We start from the raw sequence: 23,375 nt of genomic DNA, 5'->3' as shown, positions 1-23,375 counted from the left end.
GTCATAATCTAATCAAATGGCCTTCCAAATGCATAGAAGGTATTTCACTTAAAAAACTGTTACTAGTTTCATTTCAGTAATCTTGTGGGAATCCTAGACAATGACAGTACTCATCTCACAAAGGAAAATGGTCAACTTGATTCATTCTTTTTTTTTCAAAGATCGATTTTTCATTTAATTTAGACTTATTACTTATTTTCATTTAATTTGAAAGACAGAAAGAGACAAGAGAGAGATTTCCATCCACTGGTTCATTCTCCAAATGGCTGAAAGAGTCAGGGCTGAGCCAGACTGAAACCACAAGCCCAGAACTCAATCCAGGTCTTCCAGGTGGGTGGCAGGGACATAACTACTTGAGCCATCCTCAGTTGCCTCCCTGGGTAAGCATGAGCAAGAAGCTGGATCAGAAGCAGAAGAGCTTGAACCAGGCACTCCCACCTGGTTTTAACCATAAAAACCCATGAAATTTGATTAATTGGGCTCTACTTTAAAATTTTAAATGCATCTATTTTCTTTATTTGAGAGGCAGAAAGTCAGAGACACAAAGAGAGAGACATTCAGAGCTCCGATTCACTGATTCACTCTCAAATGGCTGAGATCCAGCAACTGAATCCAGGTCTCCAACATGAGTGGCAGGGAACCAACTGCCTGAAGCATCACTCTGCCTCCCAGGGTATGGTATGGGCAGGAAGCTGGAATCTGGAGCCAAAACATCAAGCCAGGCACTCCAATATGGGATTCAGGCATCCCTGGCATCATAACTGCTTTGCCAAATACCTACCCCTGGAGATAGTTTTCTAACAGATACACTTAGATATCACTCTTTGAAATTGTTTTTCACTAAACTTGAGTTAACCACGAAGCAATGTTCATCTCAAGTTTAGTGTAGCGAGTTAGCAAAGATATTCGCAAAGCTCAGCTCTATTTTGTAATGAAAATCTAATTTGAACCATGCTTCCCTGGTAGCTAGCCTTTGTATATCAAGAGCCTCAAAAATGTTCATGGAGAACACATACAATGAAAAAAGTATGCATCCACATGTATTTCAAAAGTTTTTTACACCAAAATTTATTTATTTATCTTTTAATTCTGTTTCTCCATAAACTTTCTGAAGTACCCTCCATTTAATGGGGGAAAAAAGGAGTCTAACAAACCATAAATAAATCTACTTGTGCAGTTAAAATCTGGCTTGTGTACTGCCAAACTAAATCAGCCACTTCTAAGTGTGGTAACCACATGCATGTCCAAGCTTTGCAACAATACCCAGAAATATATCTGAAGCACAGTCCTGGAAGACAAATAGTGACATCAGAGCTGCCAAACATTTCAGAATTCAGTGACACACACCAATTTCTACTTATTATTTCAATGTCAGGTTTATGTAACTGACAAAATTGGCCTTGACTTCTTAGCTATCCGTATTGTTCCATGTCGGTCATCATCCAACCCTGAAATAAATGTTAGCTGATTAAAGTAGTAAAGGTTAAAACGTTTGAAAACCACATGCTGTAGATCTCAGAAATCAAGTCAATATGTGTAAAGGGAAGAATTATTAGAGGATTTATGAAATCTGGCCTGAACAAATTAATTCATCAGTTTAGCCAAAGGTCTGTCAATGAATTCAAGGACCTTCTCAGAGAGGGAAACATCTGTTGCAATTTAGCTTTCTATTTCTATGTGAATGCTGTGGATTATTTTTTTCTGAAAAAGCATACACAGTTTATACAAATATATTTGACAGTTAATTGGAAGTTGCTCTGTTGTCTTTGAGGGTCAGGGGGCAATCCCTAAGGGTTTGGACAATTACTGCCTTCTCCACCCCTTCTTGGCGATAGAAGAGAATTGTAACCTCGCTGGGATGGAAAGATGCACCCATAAACTATGATGTCCAGAAAGAGAGAACTGTCTGGATGAGTACGCAAAGCCTCAACCTGCCTGTGTCAGATTTGTTGAAATCATGTACTTAATGGGAGACTTAAACCTATGTCCATGCATTACACACATGCATGGACCTCATGCTTACACACGTTACAACTCCAGAACTTTATTTAGGAGCTAACTTCAAGCTATAAGGAACTCCACTTATTTTGAGCTAGGTGAAGCAGCTGGTACACAGACTGAACAGTCAAGGAAACAGAAGCTCACACTCATTGCATGAACGTTCACATCTGCACAGCTGGCAGGTGGCAGGACTTGAACCACTGCCATTTAAGCCTTGGCATTGTTCTTCCTGTTGTAATACATCCCCCCTTCCTATCTACTCTCAGCTGTGTTTTCACAGATAAGTAGGCTCCTCAGAGGGCATGACCCTTGCTTGAGACTCAAGGTAGCATCTGTGGCCCAGTGCTATCTGCAATTCTTAAGGGCTTGTTAACATGTAGAATCTCAGGCCTCACCTCAACATCAATAAATCACAATCTTCTTTTTGACAAGACTCCTGGGTGTTATTATTTGAGAACCGCTGTTATAGAACTCACTTTGAGAAACCTAGAATTAACTCTGAAAGACCTGTTGAGACCTTTACAGTTTGCTTTCAACTTTCCAAAAATAATTCTCCATCGTTCAAAGATGTAACATGATTAATTTTAAGGGTTTTATCCCAGACATATTAAAAGATGGAATATCCACTAACTATTGTGGAATTGAAACCAATTCTTTCATTTTTTATTTTTGGGATTAGTTCAATGCTACATAGAAAAAATTAGAGCAATTAAGCAATTAACTGCTAAACACAGTCCTCAACTCAAGAATCAACCTTTTAAAAAGATTTTACCAAATTAAGTTCAAAACTCATAGTATCCTCTATTCCTTTCAGCTTGTGTTTGATATACGCTGTGTATTCTTGGTAATGTTTATGGTTTTTATCATAATTAACTATGGGTAATGCATAGGGTTTAGTTTGTTCAAAGAATGGAAGTTATCAACTGCCTAGAATAGTAACGTTGAGTACTGCCACAGGATAAAACCTCATTCCAAATTAAGCCAATTCTATTACTGGCTTTCACGGACTTCCTAAAAACGAGATTATAACTAGGCAGAAGTACATATTCTTACGAGCACGAAAGTATAGGACAACCTCCATTATCAAAAGGTCACAGTCGTCGGCCCTCCATGTGCAGAGCTGAGGGTGGGCCTTGGATGGTTAAATCCAGGTTTGGGAGGTCTCTGAACAGGAGATTCCAGCTGGCTTTTAGAAGGATGTAATAGGCATGACAAAGAGGGGTCCATTTCTATCTCTTTTATTTCCCATAAAAACCCACAGAATCAAAATCTGAAATTCTTGACCTGTGCCTCTGCTTTCCTTAAGTGTAAACACGGCCCCAGCTGGAGCCATTGCTGCATTCAACCATGACACTGGGGCACTCAAGACTACGCGAGTCCTGAGCGTCTCCACCCATGGGAATCCAAGGAGCTTTGGCGGGAAGCTCAAGGGCATGGGTTATCATAGGAGAAGAATATCAGCAATTGATTAGTTCTATCTATCCTCAAACTGGTTGGAGCGGGAATATACTCGCTCAGAGCAGGCCAGCAGGGGCAGGCATAAGGCACTTGGGGAACATAAGCCAAATGTTGCTGGAACTGAATTCAGGAAGCAGGAAGAGTCCCAGGGCAACAAACTCAGAGCAAAGGACTTACCCAAAAGTTACACCTAGCACACTGAAAATATGTTCAACATCACTGAGACACCACTACACACACAACAGAATGGCCAAGATGAAAAGATGGGCAGTTCCAAGAGCTAACGAGCATGTGAAGCCGGGAACACCTGTACCCTGCTGCAGGTGGTGTAAGTTGGTACAACCACTGAGGAAAACTCTGTGGCAGTCTTAAACTCACCCCAGGCCTCAGTAGTCCCGTCCCTAGGAAACAAACATCGAGTGCCTATTCCACTCTTGCTCCAGCACGAAAGGGGCTTGCAAGTCATCGCTCTGTCCTAACAGCAAGTAAAACAAGGAACAAGCCAAAAACCAAGACTCTTTCAGGATCTGTCAGAAAAAGTAAGGTCACAGGGCAAAGTGTTGCTATCAACACTGCTGAAATGGATGGGTGAACATGAGGATCACAGCATATAGGAGCAACCTAAAGGGCAGGACACACCCCCAGCAGGAACCAATATGAGAGTAGGGAGACCTCAGTTGTAACTGACGCACGCTGGCAGCTCAGCGTGTCCAAATCTGAGAGCTAAGAACTGCAGGATGGTCTGGTCGCAGGGGCACCCACGCTGTCTGGTTCCAGGTCCTCAGAGTGAACAGTGGAGAAGAAGCCCCCGTACGTCCAGCAGGGCCAAGGGAAAAGGAATCATTTTGAAATATCAATATCAAATATCAAGGCCTGCCTTCATGAGGAATTATTCAGCGGCAACCTAACCCCACCAGATTTTATCAAAGTAGCCATCCTGGGGGAAAGAAAATACCCACCTCCACCCCTCTCCAATCATTCTGTCCTACCTATAGAGAACTGGGGCAGTGAGAAACACAAGGGAAATTCACAGCCGGGGGTCACACACTCACAGGAAAATTTCACCCACTGAAAAATTCATCCTGCCCCTCTCTCCCCTCCCCACCCCCCACTAACACCTTACCATCATTTCACTCTCTCCCAGAATTCCTTTTCCCCAGTGCAACATGTCTGGCATTCAACAAAGCGTTACCAGGTACGCAAAACAGCAAAAAACACCCTTTGAAGGGAGACAGCAAGCATAGCACCAGATTCAGACGTGGGAGGATGTTGGCATGATTGGACTGGACGCTTACACTACTATGATAAACATGCTAAGACAGCAAATGGAAAAGAATGCAAGAACAGGTGTGTAAGTAGTCACTAAGGTGATGATTCTGAGAAAGAATCAAAAGGAAATGCTGGAGATCAATAACACTGTCACACTGTCATAGCTGTGTACGTTGTGGCCCAGTGGCTTAAGCTGCCACTTAGTACAACCCATATCCAAGTGTTGGTTCAAGTCCTGGCAGCTCCACTTCTGATCCTGCTTCCTGATAATGCACCTGGGAAGGCAGCAGGATGATGGCTCAAGTGCTTGAGTCCCTGTCACCCATGTGGGACACCCGGATGGAGTTCCTGGCTCCTAAAGTTGGCCTGGCCCAGCCCTGACTGTTGTGGGCATTTGGGGAGTGAACCAACAGATGAAAGTCAGTCTCTCTCTCTCTCTCTCTCCCCCCCTCCTTCTTCCTCTTTCTCTGTTACTCTGCCTTTCAAAGATAAGTGAATAAATAAAACCCTTTGAAAACCACTGCATAGCAGTGAAGGATGCTTTACGTGGGCTTAGATGACCAAAGAAATCTCTGAGCTTGAGGATGTGTCATAGAAAGTTCCAAAACTGAGAGGCAGGAGCAAAGACACCCAGAGCTGGAAGGGAATACCCAGGAACTGTGGGACAGCTCCAAAAGCTGCAAAGCATGCATGATGGGAATGAATGCAGGAGAGAAGGAAACAGAAGCAATCATGACTGAGAATTTTACTGGAATTAAATCACACACCAAACCAGAGGCACAAGAAGCTAGAAGAACACCAAGCAAGTCAAGGGCCAAAGCCTACATCAAGGCATTTCACACTTAAAATCACAGATAAAGAAATCTTAAAAGAATCAGAGGGAAAAAACGCCCTACTCATAGGCTAAGAATCATGTCAGCTCCTCCTCAGAACCCTGCGGGCACAGAGAAAGTGCAATAAAATATTCGATGTGTTGAGAGAAAATAGACACCAACCTGGAATCCCATTCTCTGAAAAGTTCTCCTTCAAAAGTGAGAAGAAATGAAGACTCTCAGATGAACAAGAACTGAGGGACTATGTTGCTAGTAGACTTGCCTTGCAAAAACAGTATTGAAAGAAGTTCATTAGAGAGAAAGAACATGGTATAAACCAGGAAGTAAAGCCTATACAAAGAAAGGAAGAGCATTAGAGGAGAAACATATGAAAGAAAACTACAAAATTTGATTCAACAAATGATAATTTCTCCAAAATAATAGTAGAAACAATGACTGGATAATGTACACTTCCATACATGTGTGTGTATAAATGTCTGTTTATGTATGTATACACACAGAAACACACACTTACATATGCTTACACTGTGGCATAGCGGGTAAAGCCACTGCCTGCAGTGCCGGCATCCCATATGGGCACTGGTTCAAATCCTGGCTGCTCCTCTTCCATTCCAGCTCTCTGCTATGGCCTGGGAAGGCAGTGGAAGATGGCCCAAATCCTTGGCCCCCTGCACCCATGTGAGGGACCTGAAGAAGCTCCTGGCTCCTGGATTCGGATTGGCCCAGATCTGGCTATTATGGCCAATTGGGGAGTGACCCATTGGATGGAAGACTCTCTCTCTCTATCTCTCTCTCTCTCTTCCCCCTTCCCCCGCCTCTCCTTCTCTCTCTCTGTGCAACTCTGTCTTTCAAATAAATAAATAAATCTTTAAAAAAAATCAGTGGATGGGAGCAGGTGTTTGGCATAGCAACTACAAAGGAAACACTCAGAAAAGTGGAGAGGCAACTGACAGAATGGAAGAAAATATTTGTAAACCATGAAACTGCTATCCAGAATCCACAAAGAGCTCAAGAAACTCAACAACATCAAAACAATCCAGGGCAAAGGACTTGAACAGGCATATTTTGAAAGAGGACATTAGAATGGCCAACAGACACATGAAAAAAATACTCAGGATCACTAGCCATCAGGGAAATGCAAATCAAAACCATAATGAGGTTTCACCTCACCCCAGTTAGAATGGCTGTCATACAGAAACCAATAATCAACAAATGCTGGCAAGGATGTAGGGAAAGAAGTACCCTAATCCGCTATTGGTAGGAATGTAAACTAGTACAGTGGAAGACATATGGAGATACCTCAGAAAGCTGAAAACAGATATGTTTTATGACCCAGCAATCTTACTCCTGCGAATTTACCCAAAGGAAATAAAATCAGCATTTGAAAAAGTTACCTATACCCCCATGTTTATTGTAGCTCAATTCACAATAGCTAAGATATGGAATCAACCCAAAGGTCCATTAACTGATGACTGGATAAAGAAATTGTGGTATATGTATAATATGGAATATTACTCAGACATAAAAAAGAATGAAGTACTGTCATTTGCAACAAAATGGATGTAACTGGAAACCATTATACTTAGTGAAATAAGCCAGTACCAAAAAGATAAATACCATATGTTTTCCCTGATCTGTGGTAACTAATAGAGTACCTAAAAGATAGTGTATAGGAGTGAAACTGACGTTTTGAGTGGATGATTGTTTACAGCCTTGTCTCTACTGTTGAGGAAAGTGTTTTTTTTTTCTTTTTACTATTTGTTGAACTCTTTACTTAGTGTTGGGTTAATCTTATGAGTATAAAGCAAACTGAAAATATTTCATTGTAAAAATTAAGAGAAGGAATAAGAGAGGAAGTTGGAGGAAGGGTGGGAGGGAGGTCAGGATAGGAAGTATCACTGTGTTCCTAAGTCTGTATATATAAAATTTGTTTAGCTTAAATAAAATTTAAACAAAGAGGGAAAAAAAAAAAAGAAGCTTGCTGCTTGGAATGCCCACATCCCATATCAGAGTGCCTGGTTTTGAGTCTCACCTCCATTCCCATATCTTGGGTGATGGCTCAAGTATTGGGCCCCTCCCTCCCTCCTACCCATGTGGGAAACCCAGATAGAGTTCCAGGCTTCCAGTTTTGGCCTGGCCCAACCCTGGCTGTTTTAAGCATTTTGGGGAGTGAACTAGCAGGCAGGTATTAGAACTCTCTGTCTCTCTCTCTCTTTCTCTTTCCCCATCTCCACATTTCAAATTAATTGAATAAAAGAATATGAATAAATAAAACACATTACTTTCTGAAAAAATGTGTCAAAGAAAAGCAAATGAATGGAGGAAGTCATACCAGGCCAACGTCCATGAGAAGCAGGAATAGCGATACTAACTTCAGAGCAGGGTTCGGAACAAGAAGAGTTGCAGGAGACCTATGAGAGGCGCTTCACAATGACAAAGGAGTCAGTTTGGGTGGTAGCGATGTGTCAGTATAGGCTTATCAATTCCGTCAAGCTCACCTCTGGTGGGAGATATGGATGGTGGGAGAGGCTATGTTTGTTGGGGTAGGGGGGATACTGAACTCTGAACTTTCTGCTCCATCTTCCTGTGAACAGGTAACTACTCTAAAAAAAAAGAGAGAGAGTCTCATTTCAAAATATGCACACCATATGATGTATTTTGTGACAACCAGAGCAACAGAAAGTAAATATAAAGTGGTATAATTTGCATATAATGGGATACTGTAGAGCAATGAAAAAAGGACAAGCCACAGCTGTGTGTGGCAGCTTGGACAGATCTCACGCACATCAGAGATACAACAGGATCATATTATATTGTTCCACCTGCCTAAACTTTAAGGCAAAGCTAAACTACAGTGACAGAAATCAGGATTACGATTCCCTTTGGTTAGGGGAGATTTGGGATAACAGGAAGTGTGATAGAATCTTCTAGGGTGCTGGAAGTGGTCAGCATTTTGAGCTGGCTGGTGGTTACCTAGGTGTATTCAAATATAAAATCCAGCCATCGATGTACACTGAGATCTGTGCACAGGGCTGCACAGCACAGAGTCTCCCCTCAGGTGGTCTTCCAATCTGTTCCTGGTGTCTCATCTGACAACGAAAGCCAACAACCACAGCACAAAATAGAATTCCTAGAAATATACCCTTTAATGGTTTGGGAAGAAATTCCAATCTTCCATAAGCAACCGTTCCATGATAAGCACAAGGCAGGTGTCCCGGAGTTTGCTGGGCAGATTATGAAGTCGACCACGCAGTGCATCCTGGAGGGAACGGGACTCTCTGGCAGATGACTGTGGAAACAAGAGCCAGGCCAAGCAGAGAAGATAATGATCAGAAGGGACCCCACAGGAAAAAGGGCAGGCCTGGGGAGGACCCTGGGCACAAGGAAGGTGGGAGGGATGTAGAACCTGCACCCATTCCACAGCTCTGCAGAGCACCTGGGTCTCAACTGGTAGCAAATGGGAAATTCTTAGAACCAGAGTTAAGACACCCAGGCAAGTACTCAAGCTTTGCTCTAAGCCTAGGCATGTCCCCTGTCCTCCCTGGCTGGTGCAGTAGTGAGGATCTTGGAGCAAAACGACAGCCTTCCTGGAAACAAGAAGAAAACGCACCGCGCTCTGGCGTCTCGGCAGCAGGGCTTCTCACGTTCGTGGGCTTCTGCAGGTGTCCTCTGGGAAGGGCTGTCTGCCCGTCAGTCACAGGAAGTCTGTCTCTCCCCTCCCGCACTGCTGATCAAGAGAAGCCAACCTCTCCACTTCTGGGAAGTCCATTTCAGCCGTTCCCTGTATGACTCACCTGTTCACGGGTGATAAATAATCTCGCTATGACTAGCCAGCTTCTACTTCGGACCTCTCCTAGGAGAAGAAATGAGTTGCTGGGGGGAAGCGTCCGTTCAGGTGGCCTGCAGCTCCAGTGTAGCAACAAATCAAGTGTCAGGGGGCAGGCTTGCTCTCCAGGAGGTCAGAGTGTCACCACAGTAGTGCCAAGCTGCTCTCCTCAAAGCAGCTGAACACGCTGGGCTTTCTGGAGAAGCTGTCTTCAGCACAGGCTCACTGGAGGCTGCCTGAACAGCAGGTGTGTGCGTGCCGGTGGACGCTTCCATGAAGCTGAAGGTAACTGGAAAGCCATACCTCGTGTAGGGTTGCTGGAAGACCCCTCGGCCTCTTCCCATGTGGTCCGAGGAAGTCTTTGTGTGGCTGATTCATGGCAGGTTGCAAAGCAGACCTGGGTCTCCCAGGGCTGGCAGTCCTGGTAGCGGGGCGTCCCACAATGAGACGAGGCTGCCCTGAAGGGCGGGGTTGCAGAAGGTGAGAGAGAGAGACTGGCTGAGTACTTGTGCATGCTCTCAGGGCTTGTCGGCACCCCCAGGGTGCTGCACAGGTGTTCAGAACATGTCCTTTAGAGTGGAGGGGCCGAGTGAAGGGAAGAGGAACATACACAAGATGGTGGAATAAAAAGAAAGATACGTGGAAAAATAAACAGTAATTGAGTATTGACTGTAGAAGGAAAAGCAGGGATAATTATAATTCTTTAACATTAACTATTTAATTTGAAAACTTTCAACACTAATTTTGGCTATGGAACCTAGAACAATTATGCATAAACATTAATTAATTTAAATTCTTTAGTTAACATTACATATTGTCAAGAGACCCTGAGTTAGTAGGTGATTTAGGCCTGATCATATTGTTAACTATTGACAACTGTCAATGCCAGCACTATTAAGGGGGTAACATTTTTTTTTCCACCATTGTGCATCACTAATACGTTTCTTTCAGCTCAGTGGTTGATTTTATGTTTAACAGGTAGACCAATTTGCCAAGTTTGTTTCTGCAAGCCAGCGTTGTTAAAAAGCAGCCTCCTCTGGGAAGCACTTTGCACCTACTGCAATATTACAGAGATGCCAAGACACCGTCACCGTGACAGCCACACTTACACAGGTGAACTCAGCTAAGTCACGCGCTGTGCTAGCTAAATAGTAAACTGTTTATTCAGTCATCCTACTTGCAGAGATTGTCACATTTTACTGTAAGTCAGGACTTCATCTGAATCCTTTCTAACACGTGTAAAGGCTGGATGTCTAATGGCAGTGACAATAGTTAGAAATATACTGACCTCTTGGAGCTTAAAGTGGCAGTTTCTAAGCCACTAGCACTCTTCTGTTTGCTGACAGGGTGCATGCCGTTTAGAAAAGCAGCTGAATGAGCCTGTAAGAACTGCCTGCACCTCAAGGATAATTACTTTGGATTGTTCTTTAAATTTTCTAAAAGTATCTTTTGTTAAAAATGCTTTACGAATTTTTATTTTCCCTGGTTTTTAGTGTCAGCATTTTTAATATACAGAAAATTCTGAAGAATACAATGAACATTCATGTCATTCATATACCTCACATCTCGATTTCACAGTCGGTACCTTTTTGCCATATAAGCATGCGTGTGTATGTATGTGTGCATGTATGTGTGCTTTTGAATGCATTTTAAAATAAGTTGTAGACTTCATAACACTCTCTCCTAAATATTCCAGGCACATCTCCTAAAAACAGAGCATTTTGTTATATAATTGTAATATCATTAACACTCCTTTGAAAATTAGCAGCAGTCCTGTAATACTATCTAATATGCAGACCATATTCAAATTTCCTCATTTGTTCCCCAAATATATTTTATTTTATTTTTTAAGGATTTATTTTATTTATTTGAAAGGTAGAGTATGGTTCATTTCCCGTATGGCCACAACTGTCGGGTCTGGAATAGGCTGAAGCCAGGAACCAGGAACTCCATCTGGGTCTCTCACGTGGATGGCAGGGGCCCAACTGCTTGGGCAATATTTCACTGCTTTCCCAGGTGCATTAGCAGGAAGCTGGATTGGAAGCAGAGTGGCTGAGACTCGAATTGGCACTCTGTGATATGGATGACGGCATTGCAAGCAGTGGCTTAACCCACTGTGCCACAACACCAGCCCCAAGTGTTTTCCAGTTTGGAAAAGTGTCCCCAACACACACACATTTTCTTTCTTTGGCATTGAATTTTTAAATCATCCAGACGATTTGTTGTATAGAATGTTCCACCTTGCAAATAGCAGGGTGATTTCTTCATAGCATCATTTAAATTGTTCCTGTCCCTTGTGTGTTTCTTGGGAGCTGTACATAATGACCTTAGATCCATCTCAAACACTTGGTCTTAGCAGTAGACATTTACGTCAGCTTTTCTATCCCTTCATGCAAATAAGATTTGGCATTATCCAGTAAACTGAAGTCTTTCTGATTTCTCAAAATCTAAGTGCCACTATATAAGACCTCTCTCCTCTACAATTTCTTAGCAAAATGTGTAACACGATTTCACCAGTTAATTCAACCTCTTTGCATTGTTGTAAATCATCCCACGTTTTTGGCTTAGAATGTGGTATACTACACTAAAAATTACTCTATTCCTGTCAGTGTATGTGCCATTTTTTCCCCGTAGGATTCTCTGCTCTGTGAATTTTAATTAAATATACTCTTTTGTAAGGACAGGCAGTTAAACTCTGAAACTAGATGACTGCTTATCTACTTCTAAGACCATGCTGCATTTGGGGAATATTGAAAAATGCATGTCATTTATAAAAACAGCTGAATTCTTCAGTGCACGAGCTGTTAGTGAAATCTCACGCTACATGCAACAAGTAACCTGAAGCAAAACAACTCTTTAAAGAATTGTGAGATTTTTAGTTACCCCAAACTATAAATATCTGAAAAACTTAGGTTTAAAGGTTTCAGAATGATTGTAACTTAAGCTACTTACAAATCTATTGCAATTCATGTTGGTTCTTTAAGTTCTTGTTAATATGAAAAGTGAGTGTTTAGGACCGATTTGACTGTTTCTGTACGATATCTGCTTTAGGGTTAGCATTTTAGTCTCTTTGAAATTCACCTTTGAGCTGCACATTGGGCTGGGGTGACTAGCCGTACATAGTGCACATGCTTATAAATTCAATTACAGCAAGAAACACTAAAATATACAGTTTGACTCACTATACAGCACCTAGCATCTGAGAATTAGCATATAGCTTGAAATGCTAGAAAAGGAGATATTTTCATTCATTTAATCTGTAATTTATTGATTTATGATTTAAAACGCTCATCCAGCCTTTATTTTTTTATTTGACACACAAAACTGTCCATATTTATGGGGTAACATATTATTTCAGTACAGTTAAGCATTGTGTAATGACCAAATCAAGTAAACATGTGTCCTCAAACATTTATCATTTCCTTGTGGTGAAAACATTTGAAATCCCTCCATCTTCTAACTTTCCTGACATATGCAGCCTTCTTCCCGGCTCTGGCTTCCAGGGCTCTGCCCAGCCCCTCAACATCTACTTCCTTGCACTGACCTGATGTAGCAACTGTGATCTCCTGGTGTGTTGGCAGAACCCAAAGCTTCATACCTGCGTACACCAAAAGGTGTCTTCGCACCTACAGTACACGAAAAGTGTTGAAGTTGCAAATACAGACTGTGATGTCTATACACCCAAGGGTGTCGAGCTTGCAAATCTAAAGCCATAAAATAAGGGTTGTCGAGTCTTAGAGCAAAAATGGGAACAGAAACTTCGTGAAACAGAACAACAAGCAACCAAGAACACACAGAGCTTAATTTTAGCCTGTAGGGATTTTCTGAGGCTCATTTTTGCTTTCTTGGAGGTAGCTTCCGTTTGCTAAGTCTCTGTTATCCAGTCAAGTGCAAGTGTGAGGAAATGCGAGAACTACAATTGAGTCCCTAATGTCTCTGCCACTGATCAGATGGCCTTGGCAGCTCAGATCAGCAGGCATTCCAGGAGCAGCAGCAATGCCCCTCTGTCCTTGGAAGGCCCCTCTCCTCCTATAAAATCTCCAGTAGATCCCTACTGCACTCAGGGTACCTAGACTCTCTGGCCTTCCTTTAAGACTACCTGAGAATTCTCTCTCTCACTAACACCTTTCATGCAGCAAATACGCCAGCGGAACTCAATATTTTCCACATTTGCCACAACCTTTTCCATTTCCTGACTTTTCCAAAGTTTAGTTTGTTTTCAATAACATCTTCTCTTACTTACACCTCCAAATATAACCGTTCTTCCACGCCAGCTAAAAGCTCCACCTCTTTCAGAATGACGGGTCTCTTCCAGCATCCCTGGAAACCTGCCCATACCTACACCTCAGAGCACTCCTTACTGTATAGTCAAGTGTACCTGTGTCAGGCTCCTCTATGCTGAACACGCAAGGCAGTACCGAAATCACACCTTAAACACATCCAGTTGGCCAGAGGCAAAAAACAAACCACAGTTATATCCAATCCCTCTACATCCTCACTATGACTACTGATATCGAGCAACTTCCCACGTGCCTATTGTCCATGTACATATTGTCTGTTCAACTGCTTTACCCCACTGCTTAATTCGCTGTGACTGAGTTGTGGTTCTTTATGTATACCAGATGTCAGTTGCTTGTTAGATATATGATTTGCAAATATTTTCTCACTTTTCATTGATCACTCTTTCCCTCTGTCGATGGTGTCCTTTGGTGCACTAAGGCTTTCATTTTAATGGGGGGCAATTTGTCTACTTTTCTTTTGTTGTTGCTGGTACTTTTTATGTCATATCTAAGAAAGCATTGCCAAATCTAATGTTCTGAAGTTTTTCCCCTATGTTTTCTTTGACAAATATGTTATAGTTTTAGGTCTCATGTTTAGTTCTTTGACCCACTATTTTTTTATATATGATATAAGGTAATTGTCTTTCTGTGTTTTGCAAGTGGATATCCAGTTTTCCGACCACTATTTCTGAAATGATTGTCTTTTTATACTGGATGATCTTATCACCCATGTCAGAAATCATCTGAACATATATGCAAGGGTTTCTTTTTTTTTTTTTCTGGGCTCTCTCTCCTATTGCTCTATATCTGTTTTTATGCTAGGACAGCACTGTTTTGGTTACTATAGCTTTGTAGGAAGTTTTGAAATAAAGTAGTGAGGCCAGCGCCTCGGCTCAATAGGCTAATCCTCCGCCTGCGGTGCCGTCACACCGGGTTCTATTCCTGGTCGGGGCGCCAGATTCTGCCTTGGTTGCTCCTCTTCCAGTCCAGCTCTCTGCTGTGGCCCGGGAAGGCAGTGGAGGATGGCCCAAGTCCTTGGGCCCTGCACCCGCATGGGAGACCAGGAGAGGCACCTGGCTCCTGGCTTCGGATCAGTGCAGCACGCCGGCCGCAGCGGCCATTGGGGGTGAACCAACAGAAAAAGGAAGACCTTTCTCTGTCTCTCTCTCTCTCTCACTGTCCACTCTGCCTGTCAAAAAATAAATAAATAAATAAAAATACAAAATAAAAAAAGAAATAAAGTAGTGAGAAGCCTCTAATTTTGTTCTTTTAAAGGACTGGTCAGGGCCGGCGCCGCGGCTCACTAGGCTAATCCTCCGCCTTGCGGCGCCGGCACACCGGGTTCTAGTCCCGGTCGGGGCGCCGGATTCTGTCCCGGTTGCCCCTCTTCCAGGCCAGCCCTCTGCTGTGGCCAGGGAGTGCAGTGGAGGATGGCCCAGGTGCTTGGGCCCTGCACCCCATGGGAGACCAGGATAAGCACCTGGCTCCTGGCTCCTGCCATTGGATCAGCGCGGTGCGCCGGCCGCAGCGCGCCGGCCGCGGCGGCCATTGGAGGGTGAACCAACGGCAAAGGAAGACCTTTCTCTCTGTCTCTCTCTCTCTCTCACTGTCCACTCTGCCTGTCAAAAAAAAAAAAAAATAAAAAAAAAAAAAAAAAAAAAAAATAAAGGACTGGTCAGGCTACTTTGAGTCCACAGAATTCACATAAATTTTAGAATAAATTTATTTCTGAAAAAAAATGTTGTTGGAATATTGACAGGGATTGCATTGAATTTATACATTGTTCTGGATAGTATTAACATCTTAATAATATTAATCTTCCAATTCATGAATGTCAGATTTTTCCCACTTGTGTCTTTTTTAAAATATTTTTCAGCAATATTTTATAATTTTTATTATATAAGTCTTTCATGTCCTTGATTAAATTTATTCATTTTGGGAGGGAGGGAAAGTACTATAATATAAGTATAATTTTTTAAAATTTCATTTTCATAGTATTCAGTGCTGGTGTATCAAAATGCAACTGATGTTGAGTTTGTGGTGTTGCCATATTACTGAGCTAGTTTATTAGTGTTAACAAGTTTTTATATGTGGAGTCTTTAAGGTTTTCTATATATAAAATCACATGTTCTGTGAGCATAGATAATTTTATTTCTTCCTTTACTGTTTGGATGCCTTTTACTTTTCTTGCCTAATTGCATTGGCTGTGGATTCCAGTATTATGTTGGATAACAGTGGCAAAGTGGACAACTTTGGTTTTTTTCTTGATCTTATAGGAATAATTTTCAGCATTTCACTATTGGGTATAGTGTTTAAGCTGTGGGTTATTCATACATAGCCTTTATCAAGTTAAAGTAATTTCTATCAAGCCCTATTTTGTTAAGTATTTTTATTGCGAAAGGGTGTAGAATGCTTTTTATGCACCATTGGGTATGATGGTGTGTTTTTCCTCTTTTATTTTCTAATGTGTTGTATTTGCTCTTTGATTTTTGTATGTTAAACCACCCTTGCATTTCAGGAATAAATGTCATTGGGTCATGGTGTAAAATCCTCTCAGTATGTTATTGAATTTGGTTATTTAGTATTTTGTTGAGGATATTTAAAATATTTATTTATTTATGCATGCATGCATTTATTTGAAAGGCTGAATGACAGAGAAAGGGGCAGACAGTGAGAAAGAGATCCTCTATCTGTTGTTTCACTCCCCAAATGATTCACAACGGCCAGATCTGAGCCAGCAGCTAGACCATCCTGGTCTCCCACAGGGTGACAGGGGCTCAAGCACTTGGACCATCGTCTTCTGCCTTCCCAGGCACATTAGGAGGAAGCTGGATCAGAAGCAGTATGGCCTGGCAGCCAGGACTCAAACTGGTACTCCATATGGGATGCTGGCAGTGACCCAAACTGCTGTACCCCAACATGGGCCCTGTTGAGGATTTTCATATCAATAATCATAAAGGATATAAATTGGTAGTTTTCTTGTTTTGTAGTGGTTTTTTCCTGGCTTTGTATAAGGCTAATGCTGGCCTTACAGAATGAGTTAGGTTGTATTCTCTCCTTTTCAATTCCATGGAAGAATTTGAGGACTGCTATTAATTCTTTTTTTTTTTTTTTACAAGAGAACAAATCCACTTCTATTTATTTACTTTTCAATAGTTTAAATCCTTGAGGGGTACAGCATCACACGGATTCTGTGTCCAATGCCCTTCGCAGGAAGTTTGCTTCGGAATTTGGCACGAACCATACCACTGTTTCCGTGAGCGCGAGTTACCTTTCCCCAGGTTACTCTGGTTTTGTTAGGTTTGCCGCCAGGAGTCACTGTGTTGTTCTTTGCTTTGTACACATAAGCATACCTCTTGCCCAAGTAGAATTCAGTTTCATCCCGAGCATAAACACCTTCAATTTTAAGCAGTGCCATGTGTTCCCTTTGGTTCCGGAGACCTCGCTTATAGCCAGCAAAAATGGCCTTGCACCACAGTCTTCCAGACATAGCTGCCTTCTAGAAGTCCTGCTTCCTGCAGGCCTCCACAGGCCCCAAGATGGCAGAAAGAGGAAGACCTATTAATTCTTTAAATGTTTGGTATAACTCAACAGTGAAGGCTGTACGCCTGGGCTTTTCTTTGTTAGGAGATTTTAATTACTGATTGAACCTTCCTACTGATTATGGGTCTATTCAGATATTCTATTTCTTTATGATTCAGATTTGCTAATTTATGTATTTCTAGGAAATCTTCCCATTTCATCTAGGTTATATTACTTATTAGTATATAATTGTTTACATATTATCTTATTGTCCTATTTATTTCTGTAAAGTCATAAGTAATGCCCCCTTACATTTCTTCACCATTCTTCTTTTTTATCTTAGACAATCTAATGAAGGGTTTGTCAAGTATGTTGACCTTTTAAAGAATCAATTCTTGGTTCATTGACATTTTTCTATTATTTTTCTACTTTATTTATCTCCACTCTAGTCTTTGTTGCTTACTTTCTTTTTTCAGCTTTGGGTTCAGTTTTCTCTTTTTCATAGTTCTTCAGGGTAAAAAGTGAGAATGTTGATTTGAGGACTTTTTTCTTCTCTATTTTTAACATTTCTTTTTATCTGTTAGAAAGATATATAGAGAGGTATTCCATTTACTGGCTTACTCTCAAAATGACTGCAACAGCTGGGGCTGGGCAAGGCCAAAGCCAAGAACCTGGAACTCAATCCAGGTCTCCTATGTGGTGACACAGACCTAAGTACTCGAGATGTCACCTGCTGTTTCCCAGACTGTGCATTAGCTGAAAGCTTGAATTGAAAGTGGAGCCAGGATTCAAACCCAGGCACTCCAATATGGCATGCAGAAGTCCCCAGCAAGAGTCTTAAGCACTGTGCCAAGTCTCTGCCACTTACAGCTATAAATTTCGCTCTTAAACTCTTATGTTGCATTTCGTAAGTTTTGGTATGTTATCTTTTTATTCATCTCAAGACATTTTCCACTTTCCCTTTCATTTCCTTGGCCTATTTATTCTTTAAGAATGTGTTGTTGGGGCTGGCATTGTAATGAACCACATTAAGCCACTGTACAATACTGGTACAGGGACCCAAGGACTTGTTTGGCTGATATGCTTTTTACTGTACTCTCAATATGTTTTTAAAATTTTTATTTATTTGAAATATTGAGAGACAGAGAGTGATCCTCCACCTGCTGGTTCACTTTCCAAATGCCTGACAGCAACATGTCTGCACCAGGCCAAAGACGAAAGCCCAGAAATCAATCCAGGTCTCCCACAAAGGTGGCAGGAACCCAAGTTTCTAAGCCATATGATATGCAGCCTCCCAGAATGCACATTAGTGGGAAGCTGGAGTCAGAAGCTGAGCCAGGACTTGAACCCAAGCACTTCAATGTGGCATGCAGGTGGCCCTGTGCACGCTCAGATTTAAATGATGACCTGGGTGAGTGCGAAAGTCTAGCTTCAGAGATTTTTCTTCCCTTTAATACTAAGAAAAATTCTGTGTCTTCTTGCAGAAGTTTTTGATGCAGAAGCTTTGATTGTAAAATTGAATATATTGCATATTCATTTGTGAGTGACCTACTGTTTCTCTCTGAAAACTTTCATTTTTCTTTATTTTCGTTTTTCTTAAAGTTTACTCTAATGGGTCTAACTATGAAAATTCTATTTTATTATTTTTATTTATTTGAAAGGCAGAGTTACAGAGAGAAAAGGAGAGACAGAAAGAGAAAGAGGTCTTCCTCTGCTGGTTCACTTCCCCTAATGGCCACAACAGCCAGGGCTGGGCCAAGTCAAAGCCAGGAGCCAGGAGCTTCCTTTGGGTCTCCTACATGGGTACAGGGCCCCAAACACTCAGGCCATCCTCTGCTATTTTTCCAGGCACATTGACAGGTAGCTGGATCAGGATTAACCAAGTGAGCCATGGTACTGGCCCCGGAATGATTATTTTCTAATGATATTCCATTATGGGGCCGACGCCGTGGTGCAGTAGGTTAATCCTCCACCTGCGGCGCGGGCGTCCCATAGGGGTGCTGGGTTCTAGTCCTGGTTGCTCCTCTTCTAGTCCAGCTCTCTGCTGTGGCCCAGGAGGGCAGTGGAGGATGGCCTAGGTTCTTGGGCCCCTGCACCCATGTGGGAGACCTGGAAGAAGCTCCTGGCTCCTGGCTTCGGATCGGTGCAGCTCTGGCCGTTAGCGGCCATTTAGGGAGTGAACCAATGGAAGAAAGACCTTTCTGTCTCTCTCTCTCTCTCTCACTGTCTGTAACTCTACCTGTCAAATAAATAAATAAAAATCTTAAAAAAAAAAAGATATTCCATTATGTGTGAACTCCCACAACCGCAACCATGGTCTCTGCTTCTCTTAACCATCCTTCTTTAACAAGCTTGAAAATTTTACAGGGGGCCACAGACTTAGGAACTGACACAATCTTTCTTGAAGAAAGGTAATAAAAAGGTGATAGAAAGGGACAAGATTATGAGTATGTTTTTATGAATATAAAGCCCAAGAACAAAACACAGCCATAAGAGACATTATGGTGGTGGCACAGGGAATGAAGAATTACCTTAAGAAAATACTTTGGATGGTGAGATTCTTTCAGGTTTTCAGATATTGAAAACCTATTTGTAAAGCTGAGCTGTATAAATAATTAACAGTAAGAAAAATAAAGCCCATGTTTTTCTACAGAAATTGAATGAATTATCGAAATCTGAGAAGGTGTTAGCAGTCTTTAAAACACGAATTCTTTGGGTTTTGCATTTCCACTATGCAAAGAGTGGTGTGGGATATGTTAACCAGTCTGTCAAATAATCTATGCATAAATTGGAGAGAGCAGTTCCCCTGAAAGAGTTGCTTTATATTAAAAAAAATAGTATCCAGTTTTAAAATACACTCACTCACCTTTCACATACTTTTCATATTTCCCTGTCTTAATTAATTCCTCAGGTTAATTTATTTCCAACCAAGCACTTGTCAATTCCCAGATCAGGCCATCTTCCTCAAATACAGTGAAGAATTTAGAGCAAGCTCATAAAAATGAAGGAAGCAAAATGTTAGCTTTGCATCCAGAATAAACTATCCAAGTTTGCACATCCTGTAATGACCAGAGAATTCCCTTTTACCCATTTTATGGTATCTTCAGTACTGCTCATTTTAGGTACATTTTTGAAAAGCAGCTTTGGAACTATTTCTTATAAAGTATATAGACAAACTTTTAAAATTTGAACTTAAATGTTTTAAACCATGACTCTAAAGCTTCCCTTTGGAATGAGTTTGCCTTACTTGAAAAAGTTTAAGCAATGAAAATGCAAAGAGAATCACCAAAGATGAGGTGATGTGGCCTAAAATAACTCAGGGAAAGTTATACTTGGCTGAAATTCATAGAATTTTAGACTAAAAATGGACCCTAGAGTTTGTGTAAGCGGAAGACGATTAGAAGAACCTGTGTGTATTAGTCCACTTCCTGTTACTGCACCTAAACACTTAAGACAAGCTGCTTGCACAGGAAGTAGGCTTATTTTGCTTCATAAGTTTGGAGGCTCACAGTCCAAGGTAGGGTGGCATCTGATGGGGGTGATGGGCAGGTGCTGGAAGGATCACATGACTGAGGGAACAGAAGGAGAGGCGAGGCCAAACTGGGCTCTCCTAGCCAAGGATGCTCTCAGGGTACACACCAATGACCCGAGGTCCTCCCACTAGACCCACTTCCCAGACACCATAATTCAGTCAAACCTCCCTCCTACTCTATCAATCACATGAGTCCAATAACTATTTATATAATACTTCAGGGATTAGGCCTTGAACACATGGGCCTTTGGGGGACACACAAACTAATATCCTAACTGTAACACTATGGCTAGGATAGAAAAAACTTTACCCAACAACTTTTAATGTAATCCAAATATCTACTGTTTCTATCTTATTTACCAAAAGCTGGAAAAATAATGAAAAATTACATTTTTGGCATTACCTTGATATTATTCAAATTTAATTAACATTAACTAGAATAATTTTTGGAGAAAAAGATTCTGTTAATAATATATATTGTATTTTTGAGAACTTACATAATTCCTTGGAAAAATACATCTTCATCAGTATTTCTCTAGTTGGACAACAGTCTTTCTATGAATTTGTATCAGTTGATTTTCTATGCTACAATACTTTTGGACATATATGAGGGAAGGGAGATAAGAATTGAGTAATATTGTTTGTCAATATTTTATCTGAGATCTTATTCAATTTTCAATTTAGCTTCCTTTTTTTAAGATTTATTTATTTATTTGGAAGCAGAGTTACAGAGAGGCAGATGCAGAGGCAGAGAGAAAGAGAGAGATCTTCCATCTGCTGGTTCACTCACCAAATGGTTACAATGGCCAGAGCTGAGCCGATCCAAAGCCAGGAGCTTCTTCCAGGTCTCCCATGGGGGTGCAGGGGCCTAAGGACTTGGGCCATCTTCTACTGCTTTCCCAGGCCATAGCAGAGAGCTGTATTGGAAGTGGAGCAGCAGGGTCTCAAACCAGCATTGGCCCTACTCTCTATGCCACAGTGCCGGCCTCTCAATTTAGCTGGGCCAGGCTGAAGCCAGGAGCCTGGAACTCTATCTGGGTCTCCTACATGAGTGGCAGAGGTCCAAGTGCTTGGGTCATCTGCTGCTGCTTTCCCTGTTGCACCAGCAGGGAGCTGTATTGGAAGTAGAGCAGCCAGGACTCCTACTGGCACCCACGTGGGCTGCTGGTGCTATAGGCAGCAGCCTAAGCTACTGCCCCACAACACCATCCCCTCTTCCAGCATTGTTCATCGAACAGCTGCTCCATTACTTTTTGATGCCTTATCAAAATTACCTTGATCATTCTTGGTACGTTGCACTTTCACGTACATTTTATAATCCCTTTGTCAAATTCAGGGGAAAACCATGCCAGCAAAGTGGCAAGGAATTGCACTATAAATTAATTTGGGGGAATACTGACATTTTTTATTGATTTTTCAGACCATGAACATGGTATGTCTGCCTTTTTTGTAGGTATCCAATATAGCTTTGCAATTATCTCCAGAAACAACCTGCACACATTTTTAGATAATTATCAGCCATTCTTAAATGTTTTTGGTTGCCACTGTAAAAGCATATTCTTAAAATTATATAGTTTGTGTTACTAGTGTATAAGAATATAGTTAATTATTATAAATTGCACTTGAATTGATGAACCTAGTGGAATTATCATTTAACATTTGCCTGTGAGAGGCCATTTCACCTAGGAGTTAAGGCATCAGTTAAGATGCCTGTGTCACATACTGGAGTGCCTAAGCTCAACTCCTGGCTTCAGTCTTGATTCCAGCTTCCCAATAACGCAGACCCTGGGAAGCAGTGATGATGACTCAGGCGATTGGGTTGTGGCCACTCAGTGCTGGATTGAGTTCCTGGCTCCTGGCTGCAGTCCAAGCTGGGGGTTGCTTTGGGTATTTAGGGAGTAAACCAACAGATGGTTGCTCTTTCTCCTTCTATGTCTCTCTCTGCCTCTGCCTCTCAAATAAATAAATACAAATTTAAAAATATATATCTGCATATTCTGTTTTCTCTGTGAATGACCACATTACTTGTGAATAATGGGCAGTTTTAATTCTTCCTTTCCAGTAGCCATAATTTATATATAACATTCTTTGATTATTAAAATGATTAGGAACTAATGTTAGAAGTTGTGATAACAGACATTGTGTACATGGTTTTAAAAGGAGTATGCCCATCATTTTACCACTGAGTATAATGCTTGCTGCATTTTTGAAACATACCCTTCATTAAGTTCAAGAAATTTCCTTTTATTGTGATTTTGCTAATATTTTGATTGAATCTTAAAAAATGATTTTTCTTTCCATTGAGATGATCTCATGTGTTTTCTCCTTTACTGATGTCGCTCCCCCTCTTCGTGGAGGAGCGACACAGGACCCTGCGCTGTTCTTTTCGTCTGCTCAGCCCTCCCCGGGTTTGCTGCTGGTTCTTCCCGGGTTGGCTACTATCCCTTCCACCTCCGTGGAAGGGCGGTTCCCCCTGCCACCTTCCCCACTTCTGCGGGGGAGCGGCACACCGCCGGCCGGCTCTCTCGGGGGCTGCACAGGTGTTCCTTCAGATAGATGTTCCTCTTAGATGTTCCTGGTGCATGTTGTCTCTCTCCTCCTTTATAGTCCTCTTCCGCCAATCCCAACTTGGCTGCCCACAGGCCGAGTACGCT

General features: G+C 41.7%; 1 pseudogene; it reads right to left on the bottom strand.

Moving 5' to 3' along the window:
- Nucleotides 1-16,810: 16,810 nt before the first annotated feature.
- Nucleotides 16,811-17,230, bottom strand: LOC100341746 (large ribosomal subunit protein eL33 pseudogene; annotated as a pseudogene).
- Nucleotides 17,231-23,375: the final 6,145 nt, after the last annotated feature.

This window comes from Oryctolagus cuniculus, chromosome 1 (genome assembly GCF_051225735.1).
Source record: "Oryctolagus cuniculus isolate XC-2025 breed Fujian yellow rabbit chromosome 1, ASM5122573v1, whole genome shotgun sequence".
NCBI lineage: Eukaryota > Metazoa > Chordata > Mammalia > Lagomorpha > Leporidae > Oryctolagus > Oryctolagus cuniculus.
This window is presented reverse-complemented; position numbering and strand designations above follow the sequence as displayed.